This window comes from Diceros bicornis, chromosome 1 (genome assembly GCF_020826845.1).
Source record: "Diceros bicornis minor isolate mBicDic1 chromosome 1, mDicBic1.mat.cur, whole genome shotgun sequence".
NCBI classification, from domain to species: domain Eukaryota; kingdom Metazoa; phylum Chordata; class Mammalia; order Perissodactyla; family Rhinocerotidae; genus Diceros; species Diceros bicornis.
Genome location: NC_080740.1, coordinates 60374865 through 60401188, shown reverse-complemented (window position 1 = coordinate 60401188; position 26324 = coordinate 60374865). Strand labels below are relative to the sequence as shown.

General features: G+C 46.0%; 1 long non-coding RNA gene across 3 annotated transcripts in view; it reads right to left on the bottom strand.

Annotated features, from left to right (window-relative positions):
- The window catches only part of LOC131407022 (uncharacterized), an 87376-nt gene that overhangs the window by 44347 nt on the left and 16705 nt on the right, over nt 1-26324 (bottom strand). For 2 of the 3 annotated variants that reach the window (XR_009220437.1, XR_009220435.1), the window contains exons 3-5: nt 24532-24615; nt 22213-22452; nt 20531-20633 (exon numbers count right to left, since the gene is read on the bottom strand). This is a non-coding gene — a long non-coding RNA (uncharacterized LOC131407022). The remainder of the gene's footprint in view (nt 1-20530; nt 20634-22212; nt 22453-24531; nt 24616-26324) is intronic. The other variant, XR_009220436.1, reaches the window with a different exon arrangement.

Sequence of the window (26324 nt, the reverse complement as noted above, 5' to 3'; positions counted from 1 at the left end):
CCTGTCTGACTCCCCAACAGCTGCACTGCACGATAAAGTCCAGGTCCCTCAGCCTGAAATTCTCGTCCATCGCCTTGAAAATATAAGTGGAGGCCAACTTTACAGGAACCAGTTTGGCAGGATAGGTCACAACCCTTGATAAATGCTCACGCCCTTGGACTTTATAATCTCCCTTCTAAGAATTTCCCCAAGAAAATGGCTATAACTGGCAGTGACTGGGAGAAGGACAGTGACATTTTACACATAAAGGTCTTCATGCATAGGGTTATCTGGAACAATGGAACCTGCAATAATGCCTATTGCTAACAATAAAGAAACAGTTAACTAAACTATGATGTATCTGATATATCCATAACTGGATATTATGCAACTATTAAAATTTATGTTTATGAGGAGTTGAAAATAGCATGGAAAATGCTTGGGCTACCATGTTAAGCGAAAGAAGCAGGAAATAAAATTACATAGATGGTGTGATCACAACTGTGTGAAAAGAAAAACACAACTTACAGTGAAAGGACTGAAAGGAAAAGAACAAGATGAAACAGAGCCAACACTTACTAAGCATCCCCCTAACTTCTTGTCCCATTTCATCTTCATGGCAAGCCCACGAGTTAGGAACTATTTATCCTCACTTTACCAACGAGAAAACTGAAGCTCTAAAAGGATAATTAAGCTGCCTGATGGTTGGCCACAGCTAACAAGGGGGAAAGAAGGGACCTGAACTCAGATTTGCCCCATTCGGGACCTGTGGCCCCCTCCTCCACTCTATACCACGGCCAGATGCAGACAGAAGCTGGATTTGGCCAGTGGAACTGCTGGCAACTTTCTTCCCTCTACTACTTTTTAATTTTCCAGATTGTCTATATATTAACCATTATCACATTTTTTAAACTTTTTTTTTTCCATTTCAAAGGTAATACAGTCTAATAACACTTGGTATGTCGTACTACTTTTTTTAATACAGAAAACAATAAATTTAGGACTAAACAACATTTGAAAACAACAACAACAAACCTTCATCTTAAATTCAAACTTCTCCACAGTTTGGCTCTTGGCTGTCCTTCTGGCCACATTTTCTTTCCTTTTTCCCACTCCTTTTTCATAGTCGTTAAGTCACTAAGTTATTAGGTGATGTGGTCAGATCTCCATTTTGGAAAGAACACCGCCAGGGGCAGACAGGAAGATGGACTGCTGAGGCGGAGGCTGGAGATGGTGGGGCAGTGGGGGCCTGCTCCGCAGCAGAACCCTGGAGATGACCTGGCAAATGGCCAGTGCGTAACATACACCTGGAAAGGTCATGCCCACAGTGTCCAAGGGAAACAAACTGTCCATAGAAAAGCATCAGCATTAAACAAAAGAAACAGCAGGAGGACCTGGAGCCAGGATCTGGGTGGGATGCCGCCCCACTTCAGGGCCTCCTGACTGCTCCTCCAAGGGAGCCAGGAAACAGGGAGGCCTGCGGATGCCACTCCCTGGAACACCCAGGATAGAAGTGACAAGGGGACAAGGACCACGACCATCCACACCGACATTCTGGACCTAGCTCCCTTGGAGTGGTCTTTTCTAGTGTGAGGGAGAGAGCAGGCTTTTGAGAAAACAAATTATAGACAGCTTGGCTGCAGCAGAGCAGTAGCAGCACAAAGTGTGAAAAGTTGCAACAAAGATGCTCAGATTTCACTCACTTTTCCCAACCCTTGCAATTGGAGGGCTTTCCAAGTAAGGAAGCCATAATATTGCTGGAGGAAATAAAATAAAAAGGAGGAAACTTTCAACAGTGGTCCTCAGCCCTCGAGGGGCCTCAGAGCCACCTAGGGGGAGAGGCTGTTTAAATGCAGGATTTTCGGGCTCACTCCCAAACTTTCTGATTTCATAGACTGCTCAGGCCTAAGAGTCTGCATTTTAATGAGCATTAACCCAAGTTGCTGCTGAACCCCAAGCCTACCCGTTAAGAAACCCTGACTCTCACTCACAGTCTCTTGCTAACGAAAGGACTGACATGTGGGGGACATTATTAATTACTTCATCTTTTTAAAACACATATTGCAGGGGGCCGGCCCAGTGGTGTAGTGATTAAAAGTTAGCACGCTACGCTTTGGCGGCCAGAGTTCGTGGGTTGGGATCCCAGGCGTAGATCTACACACTGCTCGTCAAGCCACGCTATGGTGGCGTCCCACATATAAAGTAGAGGAATATGGGCACGGATGTTAGCTCAGTGCCCATCTTCCTCACCAAAACAAACAAACAAAAAAAACACATTGCAAAGGGTTTACGGGGAATTTTTTGTATTATTTTTGCAACTTTTCTGCAAGACAAATTATTTCAAAATAAAAAGTTTTGAAATGTATATATTATAAAAGTAATGTATGCCTATAATAAAATATTTTTTAATAGTACCACATTAGGTAAAGTGGAAAATGGACATCCCCCTTCACTGTCCCTCTCCCATCACCACCAGCCCCATCCCACTCTCCAAACTAACCATTGTGAACAGTTTGGTATGTATTAGCAAACGAGTTAGACTTTTTGTTTGTGTATTTTAATTTTTTAACAATAACAAATGCCTGCAAGAATGTGATGAAAATGACACTCAAAATTGTTGGTCAAAGTGCAAATTAATAAAGCCCTTTTGAAAAGCAACTTAGCAACGTGTCTCAAAAACCATAAAAACATTTATATTCTTGGATCTACCAATTCCATGTCTAGGAATCTCTCCTAAGGACATCACTCTCCTGGAATAGTGTGCAATCATTTTTTTAAAAACCTTACTGTGATAGGGGCCAGCCATGTGGCATAGCGGTTAAGTGTGCGCACTCTGCTGCTGGCGGCCCAAGTTCGGATCCTGAGCACGCACTGACACACCACTTGTCAGGCCATGCTGCGGTGGCATCCCACATAGAAAGTGGAGGAAGATGGGCACGGATGTTAGCTCAGGGCCAGTCTTCCTCAGCAAAAAGAAGAGGATTCGCATGGATGTTAGCTCAGGGCTGATCTTCCTCATGACAACAACAACAAAAAGGGTTCATAAGAATCTTACTGGTAAGAACTTAACATGAGATCTACCCTCTTAACAAATGTTAAAGTATGTAATACATTATTGTTGACTATAGGTACAATGTTGTACAGCAGATCTCTAGAGCTTCTTCATCTTGCTTGACTGAAACTTTATGCCCACTGATTTAGGAACTCCCCATTTTCCCCTCCCCCAGCCCCTGGCAAGCACAATTTCACTCTTTGATTCTACAAATTTGACTATTTTAGGTACCTCATGTAAGTGGAATCATGCAGTATTTGTCTTTCTGTGATTGGCTTATTTCATTTAGCACGAGGTCCTCAGAGTTCATCCATGTTGTCACATATTGCAGAATTTCCTTCTTTTTTAAGGCCGAATAGTATTCCATTGTATGTATACACCACAGTTTCTTTATCCACTCATCCTCTGATGGACATTTTATATTGTCTCCACATCTCGGCTGTTGTGAATTGTGCTACAATGAACACAGGAGTGCTACTATCTCTTCAAGATCCTGATTTCAATTCTTTTGGGCAAATACCCAGAAGTGGGATTGCTGGATCATATGATAGTTCTATTCTTAGTTTTTTGGGGAACCTCCATACTGTTTTCCATAGTGGCTGCACTATTTTGCCTTCCCACCAAAGGTGTGCACGGGTTCCAATTTCTCCACATCCTCACCAATACTCGTCTTTTGTGGGGTTTTTTTTTTTTTTGGCTAACAGCCATCCTGACAGATGTGAAGTGATATCTCATTGTAGCTTGATTTGCATTTCCCTGATGATAGTGACATTGACCATTTTTTCATATATCTGGTGGCCTCTCTGTCCTCATTGGAGAAATGTCAACTCAAGCCTTAGCCCATTTTTTTTTTTTTTTTTTTTTTTGTGAGGAGATCAGCCCTGAGCTAACATCCGCCAATTCTCCTCTTTTTTTTTTTGCTGAGGAAGACGGCCCTGGGCTAACATCTGTGCCTATCTTCCTCCACTTTATATGGGACGCCGCCACAGCATGGCTTACCAAGCAGTGCGTCGGTGCGCGCCCGGGATCCGAACCAGCGAACCCTGGGCCGCCGCAGCGGAGCGCGCGCACTTAACCGCTTGCGCCACCGGGCCGGCCCCGAACCCATTTTTTAATCGGGTTCTTAGTCTTTTTTTACTATTGAGTTGTCAGAAGTATGCAATCATTTAAAATGACGTCATGAAGCAACAAGGAAGATAGTTATGATGATGTTAGTGAAAAAGGAAAACAGGGTATATCCTCTGATTACCAAGTTGTTATTGTTTTCATTTAGCTTCGTTTAGATAGATAAAACAAAGGAAATAAACCTAAATTGCTCACAGTATATTAGGGAGGTGGTATTGGAGTGAAACTTCTTTCTCTATTATTTCCTCTGTTGAATGCTCAGCACTTGGATTTTGCAGACAGACAGACAGACCTGGGTGAGAAATCTACCTCCCACTTTGCACATGCATAACTTTGAGAACTTGATGTAACCTCTCTGAGCCTCAGTTTCCTTATGGAAATGATAGAGATAAAAATTATCCCCTAAACTTGCTTGGAGAATTAAAATAAGAAAACACAATGCTCTCTGACTTGACACAATAGGTAGATCTGTTATGGTTATTTTTCTATATCGTCTGTGATAGGTCACATTTTACAAATCAATACTTAAACTGTGGGATTTAAAAATCGGGATTAAAATTTTGATAGCCCTCATCTTCGGCATCAGGCTCTCTCCTAAGTCCCTGCTTGGTTTAACTCTAAAAGAGATGTTATACAAAGTACATTACAGTGAGGAGGCACTATCCCCAGTTAATCGAAATCATGAACTGGGAATACGACTTGCAAATTGTAAAAGTACCTAAAAATGTAATGCATTGTGAGTCCATTTTTATGGGATGACCCTGAAGGGACAGTGATTAAACACAGGCCCAAGTACCTGGAGTATTTACATGAGGTGCAACAATGCATTGAGTGAACACATGAAATGCAGGGGGCGGGGGAGTGGAGATGGAATGTGGAGGGGTTGTGTGTCAAGAAAATCATCATTACTCTTCCAGTGTCTGGGCCAAGGCCTCCAGGACGAGGCAAGACTTTCCAGGGTAACAAGAATAAGAGTAATTATCTCAGGATGCTTTTCAGCCAATCAGAAGAACAAATCCTTGGACTACCTTCATCTGATTTATTCAGGGCTTGTCTACTAGGCTTGGCTCCACCTCTTTTACTTTGGAGTTAATCACAAGGGTTACTCTGAGCCCATGATTACAGGAAGTCTCTCCTATCTAAGGGACTACTTAGAAATAGAAACTAATTTATTATTTTTTATTTATTTATTATTGTTATCTTGATAGTGTGCTCAAGCTTAGTGTTTCTAAAATTCCAAAAGCATGTGTACATAAAACTATATGTAGTTGAAAGTAAAAAACTCCTCTTTACATGCCCCATCTCACATCCCTCCTTGGAGGGAAGTGCTGATCGGCTGTGTATTTTTCCAGACGTTTACTTTCACAAATATATGTGATATATTCACATGCACACATACACATACATTTTTTTTTTTAACATAAATAAGGTCACACTCTATTTCTCTGCTCCTTGAATTTTTCACTTAATAGTAAGTCAAGGGCACCTTTCTATATCTGTACACACGGGTGTTTGTGCGGTGGTTACAGATCCTGGGGCCAGCAGGCTGCACAGCTCCCCTACTTACCACCTATGTGAACTTAGGCAAATTACTTACCTCTTCCCTCATCTATAAAAATATTCTAATAATAGTAACCAAAGGATTGTTGTGAAGACTAAATGAGTTAATATTGTAAATACTGTAAAATACGTAAAGCACTTGGAATAGAGTGTAGAGTAAGTACCATATGTGTGTCAGCTATTGCTATTACTCACTTTGTTCTTTTCCTTAAAGGCCACACAGTATTCCATCATTTGGATGAACCATAATTTACTGAGCCAATCCCCTGCTGAGAGACACATAGGTGATTTACTACTTCTTGCCCCACTGAGCATTTTTGAACTTAGGTCTTTGTATACATGGACAAGCATGACTCTAGGATAGTTTCCAAGGCGTGGAATTGCTGCATCAAAGGTCATACTCATTTTTTATGAAAGATGTTGCCAAATTTCCCTCCAAAAGGCTGCACTAATTTACATCCCTGCCAACAGTTCAAGCATGCCTGACTCCAGGCATCTTTACAACACTGGCAGCCTGGACCTTTGGCATCCTCATTTCTACACTTGCCTTCCCTAAATGAAACCTCAATCAAAACCACCAACGATGCATTTGTTAAAGTCCCCAGGACACTTAATGCCTTTGTCTTTTCTAAATGGAAGGAGATGTTTTCGGCTCTGAAAGGCCTTCAGTTTCCTGGGCGCAGCCCTGGGATGACTTTGAAAAACACAAGTAAAACATACTTGCTGTTCCCTAACATCCTCCAGAGAAGCTCAAGGGGGCCCACGTGAGGCCCAGCCAGCTCTGCTCTCTATCACATGCAAAAAGATTTTCAATAGCAGCTGGTGTTTTCCTGGGTGGAGATCAGAGCCAGCAATTGTATATAAATATTATCCCAGGGCTGGAAGCAGAGATGGCAACATCCCAGTTGTCTTGTTCCTGGGGTGGGGGGGTGCAGCGCAGGAGGAGTGAGTACCTCGTCCTTTCCCTGAGCTCCACAGAGAAAGGGGAAGCATCCCAGGAACAGGCCCACCCCGTCAGGGCAGCTTGCAATAAAAGAGTGGAGGAAGCTGCTGCAGACCTCGGCTGGAAATCTGCGCCAGGCAGAGCAGAAGTAAGGCAAGGAGCGCGCTCCATATGTGGGGCCCAGATTGGAGTTTTGTCGCCTGCTTTGCGTGTCTGGCAGAGTGACCACCTGCAGCCACCTGGCTCCTTAGACCACAGCTCCTGTCACGTAATGATAACATGACCACTGACTGAGGTGGCCTCTCTGGCCTCATCTCCAAGGTTCTGTGGCACAGGGTGACTTCTAGCTTTGCTTGAAGACCGCTTGGAATTGAGGGGAGCTGTGGCGGGGTGGGGTGAGGGGCGCCTCTGGGGGCCTCTCAGAATGCTTAGGTAGGAATGTCAATAATTTCCAGGGTTGACCCTGCTAAGCTCTACAAGCCCCAAGGCCATTCATCTTCCAAACTTGTTTATCAGGATCACTATTTTACGGCTCAAAATCATTCACCTTTGTTCTTCCAACTGTCTGCTTGCCTCCCACCATTCCCAGGGACCCAGGTCAGGTCGGGGAGGGAGAGAAGGCAGGAGAGTCTCTGGAACAGTGGATTCGGTGGATCAGAGCAAATTTCAGGGATGAGTCCCAGGGACCCTGGCTCACATCCATAATAGAGGGAACAACTCAGATGATTATCTCAGGCACTCGGAAGTGAGTTAAGCTTCTCCTTCCTACTCAGCTCTCACGGGAGGGTCAGCGGGAAGGAAAGGAGGCCTGGAGACGGAAGGACTCCCTTGCGTCTGACTAGAGGCAGCATGTAGTACAGGAAAAAGACTTAAGCTCACTGTGCCTCAGTTTCCTTTTCTCTGAGAGCCTGGGGCTAAACACCCAACACTCTGCATTTCAATAAATCCACAAAACAGATATCTGTTGAGTGTGGACTACGTGTTCCAGACACCGTGGACACAGCAGTAGGCAATCAGACCAGTGCCTGCCCTCCCAGAATTTACATTACCGGAGAGGTAGTCACCAGTAACAGCATCATGCTTACTACTGAGGAGCCCAGGTTCATGGATGGAATTAACATGCCAACAAGGTCACACAGCTCCTAGGTGGGCTGCACGGCTCTCTTTCAAACACTGCTCTGAAGGACGAATGGTGCTGACAACAGCTAACCAGGTGCGCTGTGAAGCTCAGAGCTGCAGCTTCGGATCCCCAGCTTGCGGCAGCCCCTTCCAAAGGGGCCTGGAAAGAAACCTGTTCAGATGGTCTTGGGTTTCTGACTCTAAGCTTTGCCAAAGTAAAGTCTTCCCCACAACTGGAAAGAGCACTGTCTCTCCCCACTCCAGTTTCCCTTCTGGCACTGCTGCCCTCCTGTCGTGTGATGTTACAAATGGCCTCAGGCATTCAGGGAACGCCCAAGCGGGAGTGGAGTTGGTAGGACATTGAGTTTGCGTCTAGTGGGATGTATACATGAAGTTCACACTCCCCTCCAAGTAGAGTTGTTACTGCTTACCCTCCAGCGCAGGCAGAGCTCCCAGGAGCACTCCTGGACCCAAGCACCCACCACCCAGTTCCTGACTCCACATCAGATGTTGAGTGGCCGCCACACAAACACGTCCTCCAGGGCCCAACACTGAAGTGTGTGGTAGGGAAGAAAGAGAAAGGTTTAAAATGTAGTCAGATGCCAGCCAGTGAGAAATGCTTCCAACTACTAGAAGTAAAACTGTAAGTGGAAGGTTCAGTTCCTCTGGTCAAAATGGAAGTTCTCTTCCGTCAGAAATATACTTGATGTGTACAATTATAATGCACCACAGTTTCCTTTTTCACTTTTTATGGGAATCATACAAAATACAATTTACCAAAATTCCTGTTTATGGGACCCTAACATGTACTACTGCTACAAACAGTGCGTGTCTGTGTGAATTTGCTCATTTTCCGTGTCTAAACTGTTAAAAAAAACCAGAAATTTTGAGCAACTTTGCTAAAGAAGAGGCTGAATTATCTTTTATTCTTGCTACAGAAAATTGCTTTAGAAAATCGTTATCATATGAAGAAGTGACCAAAGAGTATGAAGCCAGAAAATGTAGGAATAAAAAATACTATAGAGGTGTGTCAGGCAGTTAGTTAACAAAAATGTTCTGTTATTCTTCAGGATTTTTATAGTGTTTGAGGTATCTGTTGGCTTTTAAAATATGTCAATTGTTGGAGCTCTTTCCTAATTCTAAATATTCACTTATATTCCTAATATTGGTTTCATAATTTTGTATTATTTCTCTTAAAGACAATCCTCAAATTGTACAAGCTTCTGGCCCCAATAAAACCTCGGTCCTCCCCCGTAGCCACCATCTCCCGAGAAGTTACGATGTGCCAGGAACTCTGAAACTCTGATAAGTCCTCTACATGGATTATCTAATTTAATCCACGATCAACCCACTGAGAACTAAGGCTTGGGGCATTTAATCGTGCAGCACCTCCCACAGAAGAGCTTTCTTTCTTTTTTTTTTTTTTTTTTTGGTGAGGAAGATTTGCCCTGAGTTAACATCTCTTGCCAATCTTCCTCTATTTTGTATGTGGGTCACTGACACAGCATGGCTGATAAGTGGTGTAGGTCTGCGCCCAGAAACCGAACGCAGGCTGCCAAAGCAGAGCACATCGAACTTAACCACTAGGCCACGGGGCCGGTCCCAGAAAAGGAGCTTTTATTACAGTTCACTGTCTCTTCCCTGAGCCCAAGTTTCCTCATATTTAAAGTTGAAGGGGTAAAAAGAGATTTAAATATTTATTCGTGCACAGAGGACATCTGTAAAGATACAGTGTTGGTAACAATGGTGCCTCTGAGGAGGGGACTGGGGGTGGGAGGGAGACACACCCCACTTGTACCTTCACATTTTTAAACACCTGAATATATGAAAATTACTTGGTAAGTCCTCAATAAATGTTAGCTATTGCTAGTAGGTATTGTTATTGTCAATTACCTAAATTAATTTTAAAATAAAGAGGTGGGCCTTAATGTCTAAGTCTCTTCCAGCTGGATTTGGTGTTTGCTTTAACTAACAGTTCCCAGCACTTGCCAGTGCCAGGGCTCCAAGGCACTGCCGAGTTAACGCTCCCTGCATCTCTCTATGAGCTAAGTACTATTCTCAGCCCCATTTTGCAAATATGGAAACAGAGGCACAGAGAGGTTAAATGACATACCCTAGGTCACACAGCCAATGTGGCTAAGGCTAGGATGAACACCCAGGCCAGGTGACTCTGAAGGCCAAATACAGAATGGACTCATTCAGTCTTGTCACATCATAGCTGCGTGACCTTGAGCAAGTCACTTGACCTCTTTGACCCACAGTTTCCTTCTCTGTAAAATGAAGATTATTACAAATTAACACGTTTCTGTACAATAAGGGATGCCTCCCACTCAACCCACCCTAGATTGCAGGCCTCAATGGACTCCCTCCTGGTATGTTACATGGGTGCCTCAGCATTTTTTCACTCTTAATGTGCACAGGGAGCCTAGAGTGTAGGATAGGGAAACGCTGTCATTGCAGATGTGAAGGCAGCGGGAGAGCCCTACAAGGCTTATTAACCAGCTAGAAATTAAGAGGGAAGGGAGGCAAGAAGGGAAGAGGAAGGAAAGAAACTTGTGCAGCATCTACTCCATGTGGGACAACGGGCTCACCGATTCTTCCCCATCCTCCCAACACTGCAGGGAGTCCGTGCTATCCCGATGCCCACTTCTGTGCTGAGCAGACAGGGTGGGAGAGTTCCCGGAGCTCCTAGGGGGTGGGGCCTGGAAAACCAAGGTGCTGGGACTCACTGCTCTCTGAGAGCAAAGAGCATCCCCCAGCCCTTCTCCCCCCTTCCTCTGCCCCTCCAGGCTTTCTTCCTCGGCTTGTACAGCCAAAAGCAAATATTTCTATACAGTACAGCTCAATTCAGCCAGCCCTGAGGGCCTCTGTCCTACTGGAAAATCTTGGGGGAGGGGAGGTCTCCTGAGTCTGCTGGCCAAAGCAGGGACCCTTCCCCAAGGGGAGAGAGAGGTGGGTGAGCCATGAGTTCTGCTCTCCAGGAGCCTAGAGACACCTTTCAAGGATAAAACTGTTTTGGAATCTCCTGCTCAGCTCAGGAGCACTGAGCACGTACCTTGGAGCACTTGGCACTTTGGCCCCTGTGCGACCTGTGAGGGCAGCCCTGATCTTCACCTGCCTCGCATGTAGGAATGACGTGGTCCACATAAGTGTCTCGGACTGCTGAGGGCTTCCAGCAACAGCTACCTACTAAAAGTCTTGTCACATCATAGCTGCGTGACCTTGAGCAAGTCACTTGAACTCTTTGACCCACAGTTTCCTTCTCTGTAAAATGAGGACTATTACAAATTAACACGTTTCCGTACAATAGGGATGCCTCCCACTCAACCCACCCTAGATTGCAGTTGCCTTGAAGAGAGGGACCAGTCTGACTCATCTTGCATTTCCCTCAAGGTGCCTTCCTAACAGGGTGCCTTACTCCCAAGAAAGGGCTCAGCACAAATTTGCTAATTTAAGACAGATGAGTAGTGCAAAACAGTATGTGTTATGGGTCATCCAGACGTGAATTCAAATCCTGCCTCTGCCACTAACTTCCTCTTAGGGAACCTTTCAGAGCTTGGTCATCACTCATAACTATGCCTCCAGGGCCCCTATGTGGCAAAACTCTAGGGGGAGGCATTCTCAGAGTGAGGCGCACAGGAGCCCTATTTCAAAAGGGCATTCTTAGGATTTAAGGCCACAGTGAGAGCAAAGTGGGCCAGCACACGCTTGGATCAGAGTGAGTGCAGATAAACGCAGTCTAGAAAAAGCACAGATTAAAAGAAGATGCTAAACTAATGTACAGCAGACTAGGTCCACAACACACTATCCGAAAGCTTGAAGAATTCTGCTAACATGCAAAGATAATACCATGATGTTTTATTTTCAGAGACTCACTCTTTTTCTGGTTGTTCCAGGAAAGGTTTTATGAGCCTTTTTTTTCCATTGTGAATGTGGAAATGGTTCCATTAGCATAGATATATGAATTTTTAACAACACCCCCCAAAAATGGTCTATTCACATAAATGAATCTTAATCTTCATTTTATATTGATAAGCTGCAGAGCTGACATAAACAATGTTTTTTTTTTCTTTTAAAACTGTCTTGTCATTCTAAGAACTTGATGCTGTTGGCAAACGCTCTTTCAAGGGACTCAGGTCTTTCTACTGTAAAAGAAAAATGTGCACTGACCACTGCTTGAACACGCGAAAAATGTGCACTGACCACTGCTTGAACACGCGAAAAAGGTGTTTCTAGCAGCACTGTACTTCTCTCGGCAGAGGCTGAGTGGCCTCTTTAAATCCTGAAGATTTAAAGGGGGAACTTTAGCCACCGCCTTTGTCCTGAGCCAACAAAACAAAAAATCCACCTTCTACCTGGGAATTTTTTAGGAAACAAGTTCTGGTTTCCTCTGCCAACTACTCTGCTCTTCTTTAGAAAGAGTTTGTCTGTGTGGGGCTGGCCCTGCTGGAGCATCTGTATCTAATCTGCATCTGCACACACAGGTTTACTTGGGGAGCATCCACGTGTATCGGGAGGAAAAGTGGTCTGGCTGAGACGAACCAGACAGGGAGAAACAAACGTTAGGTTGATGAGGAGAGAGGCGCCAGGAGTCAGAATGCCAATACTCTGTTCTTCATCTTGCTACTTCAGAGCTGTACTTTAAATAAAATAAAATAGACAAAAACTCCTCTCCTGTCTACCTCAACAGGATCAGTCTTTCCCTACCAACCATCCTCACCCAAGCAGAGCTGCTGCCACTCTGACCCAGCCCCACACCAATTCCCACAGCTGCAATAATGACCAAGTCCTAGAGGAGTTGCAAACTCAAGTACTTAATGTAAAAACGAATGATGGGGGTGTGGCAGTTCTGTGTGTTCCTCTCAGCTTCAGGGTGCTTCTGGTTCCAGCAGCCCAAACCTTCAACCCTCCCATGCCAGGTCCCTTTACTGCCAGCTCTGCTCTGCAGCCTTTAGCCAATGACCTTGCCTGCAAATGCCCAAAAGGAGAAAGCTGCTATACAATGATGGTTCAGGGAATCTTATGTTCCCATTTCAAACAATAATTAGGAAGACTACAGAGGAACATGGGGAAATATCTATAATATAATCCTGAGTGAAAAACAGTCACAAAAATCATGTCTATCACTAAGTTTGCTGACTTTGGATGGAATCAGACCTGGGTTTGAATCACAGTTCTGCCACCTACGACCACATGAACTTTCAGAGCCTCAGTCTCTTAACCAAAGTAATGGGGATAATAATTCTTTCTTTCTACAGTTATTGCAAGAACTTGGTGAAAAATACGTAAAAGCTTTAGCACAATCCAGGCCCCTGATGAGAGAGTTCACACGACGTGCACGTGTGCAAGGATAAAGACGAGAATGGAGCCCAGGTGAAAAGGCAGGGTCCTTTTAGAGATAAGACACGGGTGGTTTGTTTTTTTTCATCTAAGATTGTTATAATATCTTAACAAAATATACAAACATAAATGGGGACTTTGGACTAGAATAATACAATTAAATAAGATGTTTTGGATAAATGCTTAGAGCTGCTCTCAGAACTTCTGGACCTTGGTCCCGGAACCCTTAGACACCCTTCAGCAAACCATGAGACTATCCAGTAGGGTGTCAGCCACCCTTGAAACTGCATCTAGCCTGTGGGTTCCCGCTGCCTGGGCTTAGGAACCAGGTTCTAGCAGGACCGTTTGCAGCAGGCGGGACGTGTTCAATCAGAGGCAGATGACTGGGGCGGGACTTCATTTGTTCCTAGACAGTTATCAGTGGAGACAGGCTCAATTATTTTCATTATATGGAGTCAATAGAGACAGGACGAATAATGGGTCTGAGCCAAAGAAACAAAGGTTAAGGTTGGGGGAGAGAGGGAACCGAGGGGGGACCCTCCCAGGCCCGCCGTGCCCACTGAACCATGATGCCAGAGAGGGTGAGCAAAGATGAGAAGACATTGGATGCTTGTCTGGTCCTGCTCTGCTGCTCCCAGCATAAACTCCTCGAGGGCCAAGATCGCACCTACTGTGTGACTGACTCTACATGCCTAAGGCGGAAAGAGCTTCATCCAGTCCTCATCTAAATGGTCCAGTGATGCGAGAGATGCAGTAACTTGGGGCTCTGCCACTCCTACTCCTTTATCCAGCACAGCCCCCTTGTCCTCTCCAATAATAACAGCTCACATTACTAAGGGCCTCCTACTGCCAGGCACTGCGCTCAACACTTGGCATACACCATCTTATTTCACTTTCCCAACAACCTGTGAGTTAGGTACTATAATTCCATCTTACAAATGAGGAAACTGAGGCTCAGAGGGGGTTATGTGACTTCCCCAAGCTGGTAAGTGGCAGAAACACCAGACCCAGATCTGTCTGACACCAGAGCCCAAGCTCTCAACCGCTACACTCTTTCCCTCTTTTCTTCTCGTTTCTTTCTCCTCTGTTTATGCCAACGGCTTTCTAATACCCTCTCCCTCACCCCAAATCAGACCCTGTATCCTCTGCAGTTTTGCAGCTACGCAGGAGGCTGACCTCGGACAAATAAGATCCCTCAGGTGGAGGCGTTACTGTTTCTGAGATTTCTCAAGAACAGGAAACTTCCTGGGCTGCCTGCAATAAATCCAATCCTTCCTTCCTTTGTGATTTCACCCCGGGAGCAGCCCTCCAGGATGACTCATCTCCAGGCCGGCAGGAGATCTCCTCTGGGGACTGGAGGTGACCTTGGCTGGGCACTGACATCCTGTGCCTGTTTTCCCGTTTGTCAAGTAGGCAGACCGGCCTCCCTGCCAGGCTTGTTGTGGAATATCAGAGTGAACACAAAGCATGTCGAAAATAATTTTAAAAAGAGAATGCAAAATACTGGCAGTCCTGTAACTCCCACCCACATCCCACATACCAAACGCTTATCTAAATCCTCTCCAATCTTAATTCTGGCGTCAAGAGTTCCCATGCACTCCTGCCTTCTCCTTGGTGTATGGACAAACTGTGATGACCGAAAAAAGGAAAGGTGACGTGGATAATAACCCTTTTTTTCCAACCGTAATTACTCACTCCTCCTTCAGCCCCCATCACCCTATTATAAGCACGTGATACTAATAACAGCTAACATTCACGGAACCCTAATGAGGTATGTATCTTACATATTTTTTTCCTCACTTAATCCCTTTATAAGTGTCTATGACTAGCCCCACTTTACAGATGAGAAAAACAAAGTTCAGACCAGTTGATCACAGAAACTTAAAAGTCACACAGCTAGTAGGTGTCAAAGCCCAGATTCCACATCCCATCTGTCAGTCTCCACCCCACTACAGCCTTCACTTACTTTCTCTTAACATCACAAACCCAGCTCTCTCTGGCCACCTTCCCCACTTAATTTTTTCCCCATGGTTCTTAAGCTCTTTAGTAATGAATTGGCTGCCTTGCCCTCCTCCACCAGGTAGACTGTAAATCTATGTGGCAGGGATTTTTTTGGGCATCTTGCCACTGCTGTGTCCCCACAGTGCCTAGAACAGTGCCTGACACATAGCAGGTACTCAATAAATAATTATTGAACAAATGAATTTGGCCCCAAATTCTCATCAGCTATTTTCTACTGTCTTTTCTCCTAGACGGTAAATTTTGGCAGCATTTTGTTCATCTCAGTGCCCCGTACCCCGCATCCCTCTCAGAGTCTAGAATGATACTTTTAATATAGTAAAATATTCCATAACTATTTAGGGGCAGGATTTAACTCTTTCTATGTGGTTTTGAAAGGTGCATTGGGGGTGGTCTGCTGTTTGTGGAATTCACTCTCTCTGCTCCCCAGGGCAAAGACAGTGCTGAGGGGGAAACTGAGGAGAGCTAGGAAATGCATGGAGCTTCCTCTCTGCAGCCCTGGCTCCAGCCCTCCCCAGTCTGCTCCACGATGCCGATGCCAATGGACAGGCCGACTCACAGCCTGATGCAAACATCCCTCCTTGGCTTTTGTTTGCCATGTTTCTGACTCATCTTCCCTGGGCTGTGGGAAAGGATTCGGTATGTGGCTTCACAAACTCTGCTGAGCAGCAGGCTGAGCAGGCGTTGGAAACGATATGGGAAAAAAAGGATCTAATTAAGCAGAGTAGGTGATAGTGTCAGGAAGAAAAAGCAAGCAAGTGGCAATCTGGATATCTGCCCGCAAATAAAAGAGATAACTGTTGTTTTCTCCTCTGGCTCCTGTTTGCCCTATAAATCTCAGTTCACTAATCCAAGTGTTTTAATTATTGCTGTATAATACAACATGCTGTGTTGGGCCCATCGTGGGGAAATTAAAATGAAGGGGGAGGGACGGAGGGATTCAGGCTACCCCCATTCTCCCATTTCTCTTGTTTACATTAAGCTGAAGGTGTCTGTCCCCCTTCTGCCATAAACACAACATGGGGTTTTCCAGCATCAAACGTATTACCTTCTTCCACTCACGAAAAGGAACTTCAGGCCCTGAGCTCTCTCCCCAAAACCACGCAACTCAGGGGCTAGGAGTCACCTTGGTCACTGTTGACACTTATGCCCAAGATATCCAAAGAACCAGGTCATAAATTAAACATCAGCTCCAAAAGGAGAGTCCCTGAGTGGGAAGCAGCATGATGGTTAAGACTAGCATCTGCGTTTCACCTCAACTACCTACTAGCTGTGTGGCTTTGGGCAAAATCACTTAACGTCTCTGAGTCTCAGCTTCTTCAAATAAAATGCAGCAATCACAGAACTAACTATAGCTGAGTGTCGCTTAACGACAGGGATACATTCTGAGAAATGTGTCCTTAGGCGATTTCATCGTTGTTCGAACATCACAGAGCGCACTTACACAAACCTCGATATTACAGCCTACTACACACCTAGGCTATATGGTACTAATCTTATAGTACCGGGGTATAGGCGATCCGTTGTTGACGGAAACCTCGTTATGCAGCGCAGGACTGTACACCATAAAGCACTTAGCACAGAACCTGACGCACTATAAGTGCTACGCAACACGCTCCCATCTCCTGGCCTTTATCTTTGCCATTCCAACTGCCTAAAGCAGACTTCCAGAAAGCTGTGTGGCTCATGCCTTCCCTTCCTTCTCAAATGCCCCCTTAACAGTGAGCCTCCCCATACCACTCTAAATAAAATACGAGCCCCTCCTCTCCACACACACACTGAATCCCCTTATGATCTTCAGTTCATGAAGCACCACCTGACATTTTACATTTGTATTTATTTATATATCTCTATGTATTATTAGTTTAATTTTTTTGGTCTTTTTTGCTAAACGGTAAACTCCAAGAAGGCAGAGCTTCTGTTGACTGCTGTGTCTCCAGCACCTATAACAGAGGTGCCTGGCATATAGAGGATATTTAATAAATATTAACTGAATGAATAAACAGGAGCTCTTCTGATAAGGATGATGACCGGAAGGGCCATCAGAGACCACGTAGGCCAAAGTTCTTCAGAGGCTAGGAAACTGAGATGGAGAGACATCAGCTGACGGGCCCTCTGGTTCCTGCTCCCCAGAGCTGAGTGGCTGTAGGCTGGGGGCCCTGACTCCTGGTGTCTTGCTGTGCCTCGAGCCAGCCTGCTCAGACCGACGACTCAGCATGTTGGTACCCTGTGCCCCTCAGCTGGGGAATGGAAACAATTAAGCAGATGGCTCTGCCTCCCAAGTGCGTGGGACCCGGATGCCCCAGTGACTGGCAATCTATAAAAGCGAAAAGGACAGGTGGAGATACCGCAGCCGCCCTGGAAATCCATCAACAAATGTGCTCAGAGTTGAGGAACTGCAGACAGCTGCAGCACAAAGAAGCCAAACGCCACTGCATTTCTCTCTCAAAATCTACCAGCATCAAGGACCCTCTTGGCTTTCCACCCCAACTGAAGGCAAGCACTGCGGTCCCATTTCTGGGGCGCCTGGATGACTTCCTCTTGCACAGACACAGGGGACTCTGTGGGGAGGGATGCAAACCCCAGCTCCACCATTCCTAGGTGCACAACCTCTATAGAAACCAACTTGTTATCTCTTAGGATCCGTCTTCTTAGGATCAAATGAGAAAGCACATATACAGCACCTGCACAGTGCAAGGCATGCACATAGTGGGCACGCGATGACCTTAACTGTTCTCTAGGACACTGATGATACCGAGGCAAACAACCCTCCCTCCTCGGACCCCCATCCACCTCACCAGCTCTTGGAGCTTAGCATCCGGGGTCTTGCAAATGAAGGGGGCTTTTCAACTTCAGGAATCCAGTACCAGACAGGTTTTTAAAGGATCTCATTTTCCCATTCAAGTAGAGTGGAAAGAACTCAGACTCCACACCAGGCCACCTTCTTCCTCTAAGCCACTCAGGACCTCAGACAACCCCAAAAGGGAAGAGTCAAGCCTGAGAGTGTCAGCAACTCAGGTTCTCTTTTCCCAAGAAGTGGAATCTGGCCCAGAGCTCCCTGGAGGGTGAGGTGACAAAAGACCAAAAATATCCTGTGCTCCCTTCACGACCCATCCCCCAACAGAATAATCAGATTTAAAGCGCTAAAGAGGGACACCACCAGTAATCAGAATGTGGTGACTCCATGAGTCCTGTTGCTTCCACTTACACTGTGTGAGCTGGTCCAGGTCCTCAAGCTCTCTGAATCTCAGTTTCCTCATCTGTATAAGGGGAATAGCAATGCCTATCTCTGGGCTACTGTAAGGATTAAATGAGAGAATGTGGCTAAGCCTAAGCACAGCGCCTGAGACATTAGCTGCTGCTTTGAATATTCAAGCCAAGAGGCCCAGTGCAGCCAATGCCGGAATCACAAGCATTAATTGCTCCAAAAGAACACTCTGTACAGCAAAGGCAGCCCTTCCCTACACCACAGACCAGACTCGACCACTCCACCACGGGCCGCAGGTTGGGAGCAAACATTAACTCCACCGAACGCCTCCAGAAATCTTACAAAGCAATGGGGGAAAGGGTTGGGAAACGTAAGGGTGCAGAAAGGCACAGGAGGAACTGAGACCCAAGCTGCTCCTGAAAAAGGGATGCCCGGCTGGAAATGGTGGGGGATGCCCCTCATGAAATAACCTGGTCTGAGGTAATCGTTGCTTGGGACTTCTCAATGTAAACTGCCACCTTTGATGACTTGGGTTTTCTAGAATGTTCCGGCGGAGGTATGGCTCAAAGGTTACAAACATAAGCTCTGGAGTAAATCAAACCTAGGAAGGGTGTTTCAAGACCCGGTGACTTTCGGCTACTCATGTAACCCCCCTGGGCCTCAGCTTCCCCAGGACACTGGAGCTAATGATTACTGCCTCTGCAGGGAGGTTATGGAGTTAAACCGGGCGGGCAGGTGGCGCGCGCTAAGGTGCTTCCTGGGCAAGGCCCGGGGCGCTCGCGCGCGGGGGTCCTTCGTTCAAGGAGGAAAAGGCCGAGGAGCGAAGAGCGGCGCGCGGGTGCACACCGGCTGAGGCCCTGTCTCTGCTGCAGCTGTTGAAAAAATAATCAGAAGAAAGCAACTGGAACGCGAGCGGGGGCCGCGGGGGGCTCCTCCCGCAGGCGCCCCGGAGCCGGCCCGGGCCTGTGGCCTGGCCGGGGAGGCCGGGGAGCGGGCGCCCCGCGAGAGCGCCGAGGCCCCGCTGTGCCGGGCCGGGCGGGGGCGGCGGAGGCGGAAGCGGGGGCGGCCGGAGCGCGGTGGGGATGTTTAAAGGAAATTTACAATCATTTCCTCTCTGTGGTTTGGTGACAAATCAACAACATCCTGTTCTTTTGTGAGGCTCCGGGCGCCTGCGAGGCGGGGGCAGCGCTCCGGCTCTTAAAGGGACACACACAGGGCCCCCCGTCCCCCCCCCATCACTCCCCTGCGGCTCCAAAAAAAAATACAACCTCCCCAAGGCGCCACCTCCGGGGGCGCGCGCGGCCGGAATGCGGGGGCTGCTGCCCCTCCCGCCCCCGGGCCGCGACCCGGATCCCGTCCTCTCCCGGCGGTGCCCTCCCCCGTCCCGTTCCCCCCCCACCACGCCCCCCTGACGACGCGAGGAGATGGCGGCGGCGCACCTCTCTGATGGATGTCCCGGCCTCGGTCCATCTCCCGCGGACGGGGCAGGCAGGGGGCGGAGGGACGCCCGCCCGACGGTTCCCTTCCCTCCCCCCCAACCCTAGGGCAGCGCCGCCTGGGCTTCGGACCTCCGGGTAGTTTTTATCCCCCTCCCCCAATCCCCTCGCCTCGAATTTTCCAGCCCTAAAACTCTGGCTTTATGGTTAAAATGTCGACGTGCGCACACGAGGTTTATAAAACGCCAAAGCAGAGAGAGGCTTCTCGAGCTGTAGGAGTAATGAGAATCAGATGGCTAGGACCAGAAAAATAAAAAATACCCAATTGCCCTCCTGGGATTTGGTTCATTCAGTCATTTAATGAGTATTTTTTTACTAAGCTCTGGTCACCATTCTAGGCCCGGTCCAGCAGGAACATGACAGACACGGTCTCTGCCCGCAGGGGGCTTCGGTGCTCAAAATAAATAAATGAATGAAAAAATGAACAGGATTACTTCACACACTATAAGTGCTATGATAAAAGGGTCATAGTCTGGAACAGCAGCTTTCTATAGGGAGACCTCTCCCAGCAGGTGACCATCTGACCTGGGACCTGAAGGCGGAAAAGGCGCCAACCCCGGGAAGAACTAGTTGAGAGGTCCAGGCAATGTTATCAGGAAAGAGACTCGAAGTGGGGGCAGCACCTCTGCCCATCCCCATGACCAACTACAGGGCACCCCCAGGGACAGATTTCGCTTTTGAGGGCAAACCTTGGAGGTTGGCATCCAGGATAAGACACACCTGAGTCTTTCTGGTCTGGTTGTATAACCAGGGCAAGTCCTTTCCCGGCTGTAGGCCTCACAGTCACCTCATCTGGAAAATAAGAACACAACTAGATTCAGTAGTTCTCCACCATGGGTGCAAATTAGAATTCCCTTAGGAGATTTTCAAAAACACTGACTGCTTGATCCCCCTTCAGACCAACTGAGTTAGCTCTGGTAATGGAGCCTAGGCACTGGCATTTTTTTAAGGCTCCACAGGTGAGATTGGTGTGCAGCTGGGGTTACGAGCCAGCAATGTAGGTGATCTCTAAAGTCTGGGTTTAAGGAGCAGTGAGAGCTATTTTGATTCAGGGTATAATCATTCACATTGAGTGCTTAGCATCTACCATATAACACCAAATATGCTATGTGTATATTTTATTTAAGTTACAAAGAAAAGCCCTACCAAATTAGATAAGTACTATTATTATCCCCATTTTACAGATGGGGAAACTGAGGAACAGAGAGGACGTGAAATTTGGTCAAGTGCACACAGCTAAGTGGTCTTGCCTGAATCTTCTAAGCTGGAGTGCCTTTCCATGACAAGGAGCAAATTTCTACCCAGTAGAGTTGTTAATCACTCAGAGCAGCTACCAAGAGAAGAGAATGGGAAGCTTTACGCCTGGGCTACTTATACATCTTAGATGGAGGCAGGGGACCGGCCTGAACGACCTCTGGTCATTCTGACAGCCCCAAGGTGTGCACACCCAGAGCGCAGGTCCCAAATGATACAGCGTACCTCTAAGAAAACAGCCTTTTGTGTTTCTCTGCATTGATCCTCTAGGTCGTTTTCAAAGATGATTCCCATAAAACGTGCAGTTTTGCCTTACCCAGACAGAGGAACCATTTGGCAGAGCGAGGCAGAGAGATAAAACCTTCCTGTGTACCCCAGTATGGCCAGGATAGAATATACTCACCCACCCCCACAGTCTCCCATATGGGGCCCACCACTGCCCTTTTCATCTTTTGACCACCTTCCCATTTGTGCAGTTCCCTAAGGCAGGACCCAGAGGTGGGCGTGGTAAGTGGAAACTGAGACAGGTTCCCGAGGGAAGTAAAAGGTCTGTTAAAACAGAGACTAGAAAAAAAGGGAAGATGGTCCATTCTTATAGTGGAATACTGTGCTGCTGTTATAAAGGAAAAGATCACTGAATGGATAGATAGGAAGATGCCTGTGATATACAAGGTACAGAATAGGATCTTCTCACTGACGTTTATGTAAACACCACACACACACACACACACACACACAGGAAACCAGCAGAACCAACTCCAAACTGTTGCTAGTGAGGACTGGGCAGATGCACAGGGCGGTGGGGGTGGGGGGCACAGGGGAGGAGTGTGTTGTATTAATAGTATACTTTTACTTTCTCTGTGTTAACCTCCATATTATTTAAGTTGTTGACAACGATCATGTATTAATTTTTTAAGATAAAGGTACTTCTATTTATAAATAATAAAATAAATGTTAAAAGAGGGAGCATAAAAGTCCACCCTGGGCCCTGGGAATTCCATCCAGGGTAGACTCCCAGCAATGCCATCTTAGCAGATTGTTCCAGCTGGTGTTTGGTGCCATCACTCTTCCGCAGTTGCTTTCTCCTCAGCATGCCATTCCAGTGGTGGTCTCTTACCTGGTCAGCTGCCTCCCCTTCAGTCAGGGAGTATCCCATGGAATTTCTGGGGTACAGAAGGTAGATTTGAGAGCTGCCAGCTCCAATGGATATAAGAGATGACAAAGCTCATTTCAGAGGGAAAAATTCCCAAAGGTGCTACTTGGCGGTGGAGGTGGACGAAGGGAGCGGCATTGGCGTTCAAAGTTTTCTGACTTCCCTTTGTATCTCTGTGTTGTTCTGGAAGCTGAGAAATGGAATCTAACAGAGAAAACAATAGTTCTTTATGGTCAGAACTGTATTCCAGAAATCCCAAAGGCTAGGGGCAGGGATCACTTATAACATTATGTGCAGAACTGTCTCCTCCATTGAGGACCTGATAACTCAGCAAATTCACAGCCTGCATGACCAGCACAAGGTGAACTGTCATGCTCTAGGGAGGAATTGTTTGGCCACTGTATGCTTCCTCTTATTTACATTTTCTTAGATCTTTATAGTTTATAAACAGCATAATGTCATGGTTAAGAGCATGAGCTAAGAAGACAGAGAACCCCGATGGGATTCTCAGCTCTACCCCCCTCGCTAAGCCTGTTTCCTCTTCTCTAAAATGGGAATAATAATAGTACTTACCTCGTAGAGTGGTTTGGTGAGAATTAAATGAGATAATACAAGAAAAGTTCTCAGTCCTGTACCTGGCACCCTCAGTCAATGGTAATTGTTGGTTTTATAACCAACAATAACAAGATCCAAGGCAATTATTAACTGTACATTTCAAATGACAATAAGGAAGGTGACTGAGCTTAGTGGCTCACTGACATTCACACTAGCTTATGTACTAGCTTACATATGTACTAGCTTACATATCTCAGTCATAAATCCGAATGTTGGCCTCTGGAATTAGAGGTCTGCCAGAAGACCAGTGTCCACCAAAATCCTACATGGTTGAACTAGTACTGCCTTCAAAAATTATCACCTTCATCTAAAGTTATTCAGTAAGGCCCTATTTACATATGCCCTTGTGCTAGCTGCTGTACAGACAGATCAAGACAAATGACATTCGTTCCTTCCATTCATCCAAACCTGGCCATCTTTGAATCTTCCCAAAGCCTTTAGAAACAGGAATCTTTGCTTTCATTTTTTTTTTTAACATCTGCTCCCTCCTTCCACCGTCTAGTTAGGAGAAAGAAAGTTTCTGGGGGTAGGAGGTTTAAACTGATGGGCCATTAACAGCATAACAAAGCAAAAGGAATTTTCCAGGTCACCAGCCAACAAGTTTAGAGTGGTATTTAGAATTCACTTGCTGAGGGGGGGAGGGAGAGGTTGGTCAGGAGAGGGTGGGGAAGGATTTCTCCTAGCTGATGGGGAACTGGGGAACACCCTCTTTTATGACCAACAAAACCGGTAAACAGCATAATAAGCTGCTTGGTTTCTGGGCTGATCGTTTATTGTTGTACTTGAAATGCAGATATCGGAAAGAAAACAAACGTCTGTCTGCTGAGTCCATAAATAAAAGTTCTCCTTGGCTTCAGATTTAGGGAACACCTGGATCTCTTCTCTGGCTTCTACTATGATTTGCTAAAATATAATATACCTATAAATTTCTTCTGACCCTACTAAACAGACACATACACACTCATACACACCCTGCCTTATTCCAGCTATGGCAGAGTTCAGAAAGAGAGGGGCTATGGTCATGCTATTTCCCCCACCCCATGTTTGCATTTTTAAATTTATTTCTTGGCAGTCTGGAAGTCATTGGGGAAGGCAGCTTCAGCCCTCAATTGGTAAGCAGATCTCTTCTAGTAGAAATGTTCTTCTAGGAATCACCCTTGCTGTTGAAAGAACAATGACCAGCAGAGTCCTGCTGAAATTTGGAAGCTGGGCCTTCCCACCTCCCTCGACCACCCTCTCCTCTCCCCCAGTGCATTGCTCTGAACTTTCATACCACTCTGGCCACTACATAGGCCTTAAAATTCCTACAATCTCTTGACCCTGGGAGCTTCTGGGGGCCCCAGCAAATTGCACAAGGCTGCTTAAGTAGTATTCATACACATTTTTAGGTTTTTCTAGTACAATGCCTTCCAAACTCCTCAAAACTCAGCAGAATTCTTTTCAAAGGCATGTAAAACAGAATGAAAGACAGACTAAAACTGTTGTCTCTGGTTGAAGCCTATCACACTGTTGTTCAAAAGAATCCCTAGGATTCAAAATTTAAAAAAAGAAAATCACTATTTTAGAATATCATTCTACTATTACTTTAAGTAATTTTGTCATTATAATGAAATCAGAAACTCCTCACAATGCCTATATAGAACCCTTTTTGATCCAGCCCCTGCCTACTTGAGCTCCATGCCGTTATTCCCATGTTGTCTACTCTCTTGATTTGTTCCTTGGTTTTGTTGGTGCAGGTTCTCCACTAGCTTCCTGGGAAGAGATACATGGGAGGTAAATTTTTTGAGACCCTGAGTATCCAAACATCTTTCCTTTTATTCTTTCTTTACATTCTGATTGGTAGTTTTGCTAGGTATAAAATTCTAGGTTGTAAATCATTCTCCAACAAGCCTAGGCCTCTCCAGTGTCCAGGTCTTTGAACTAGAAGTTCCTTTTGCAGGGAACACATACCCCCACTCCCACCTCCTACCCTTGTGTAGCTAACATCTCATTATTCTTGTCAGGGAAACTTTCCTGCCCAGTCAGCTACCTACCCCTCTAAGGCTGGATAGATGGCCCTCCTACTTGCTCCCACAACACACAGTGCTTACCCCTCACTACAGTTATTACACTGTATTATAATTACCTGTTTACTTGTCTGTGTCCTCCACCAGTTTGTGAGCAATGTGGGCTAAAAATACAGAGCCACAGTGCCACTCAATACATATTTGTAGAACAAAGGAATAAATGAATGGTTTTGATGGTATTTTTTTTATTACAAGATACAATCTATAATAGAATGTTTGAGAAATGCCCTTACCAGTTGGTGCATGCTCCAGATTTTGGGGGTAGAGAACAGAATTGGTCTGGGGGAATAAATGCCACCTTGATACTAGGAACATAGAAGGAACCCTTATAATTTCTTGTTCAATATCTGCCTTCCATGACGACAGGGACCAGCTCTGCCCTGCTCACTGCTGTGTTCACAATGACCAGACCATGATGACAGCTTAATAAAGAGCTGTTGAAGGAATGAACTGGTCTAGACAAAAGGAGTCCTATATGTTATACCACCAAGAAAACTAAGAGAGAAAAAATCACTAAGCTGTCTTAACAGTCTTAGGAAAATGGGAGGTTTGGAATGAAAACTCAATTCATCGTCTCTTCCCACCCCACCTCCAATAGCAAACCAGAATGCTCTCCCAAGTCCCTGTTCCAAATATAGGCATTCCCTTCTTTGGACACCTGGATTTGGAGCCCTGGAATGATTTGGCTCAGACTCTCTCCTTCATAGTCTGTTTCTTTTTAATCAAGTCCTGTTGCCTCCTCTCCCTTTACAGCAGCTTTCACGCTGACCCTCCTTTTTCATTCCTCTTGCTAGTACCCCATCAAGGCCCCCATCACCCACTCCTAGGTTTTCACATGGCTGCCTCCTTCACTCCAAGTCACTTTGACACCTCTGTCAGATTAATCTCTCTGAAGCATCACTTTTCATAGTGTCTCCTCACTGCCCAAAACACTTTCAGAGGCTCTTAATTTCCTTCCACGTTAAGTCATAGCTCCTCTGCCAGTTTTCAACCTTCACGATTACTTCTAATGCTCTGTTTTCCCTCCCTACACACACCAACTCGCTCATCGCACACGCAGAACTCTCACTCTGATTAGGCAAGATGCTTCAGTGTCTCAGAAACAACAGAGCAGACTTCTGTGCAATTTGTGCATTCTCTTCTCTGGAATTTCCCCCCACCCCTCTCTTAATTCAATCCATCCTTCCAGACCTGGTTTAAATCTTTCCTCCTCTAAGATGCCTTCATTGACAACTTCAGGCCTTGCTGATCTCCCCAACTTTAAAATCCAAATAGTACTTACCATCTTTGCAGCCCAATTAAATCTGGATGGGTGCCCTATATAAGATACTATACAGTCTACATAGGTTAGTGTGATCTTCCCCAACTAGCCTGGCTGCTCCTTGATGGCAAAGA